Source organism: Octodon degus, unplaced genomic scaffold (assembly GCF_000260255.1).
Source record: "Octodon degus isolate 3935 unplaced genomic scaffold, OctDeg1.0 scaffold00291, whole genome shotgun sequence".
In the NCBI taxonomy this organism is placed as follows: Eukaryota; Metazoa; Chordata; class Mammalia; order Rodentia; family Octodontidae; genus Octodon; species Octodon degus.
This window is the reverse complement of record NW_004524867.1, coordinates 465,621-466,219: the sequence shown is the minus strand read 5'-3', so window position 1 is coordinate 466,219 and position 599 is coordinate 465,621.

Sequence of the window (599 nt, the reverse complement as noted above, 5' to 3'; positions counted from 1 at the left end):
TGGCTTCCCTACAGACAGGAAGACAGAAGGCTGCATTTTTATAGTACAAACAAAGTATATTGTCACCAGCAATTTCTGACCCAAATTCCTCAAAATAAAACTTATGCCAAGACGATTTCTAAAAGAAAAAATCAATAACAATGTTGAACTCCATGAATAACTTTAGCAGTTTATGTGCCTACAATCAGACTTGGATTCTGTTACTGAAGCCAAGACTGAATTGATTTTTTTTCATGTTGCATTTATCAAAAAATGTTATTTCTGTGAATGTTTTATTTAAGATTTGGAGTAACCACAGCAGAGCGCTTCTACCACATTGTATTACAGCTCACCAGATATAAACAAGCACATTGTAGAACGTGAATTATTAAAGTCTGAATCCGGAACATGATTGTTCCCAGCTTTGACGTTTTGGCATTGTACTCTGTAGAATTTTTCAGTTGCTGTTTCAGGAAGTGAAACAGATCTCCTAGACATTATGCAGGCGCAAACAGTATAATCCCAAACAGCCTGTGAGACCCAAATATTACTAGGCATGCCTCTGAGTAAGGTACGTCTCCTTGCCTTCTTGCTATGAGGTACTCTGCTGAATTTTTGTT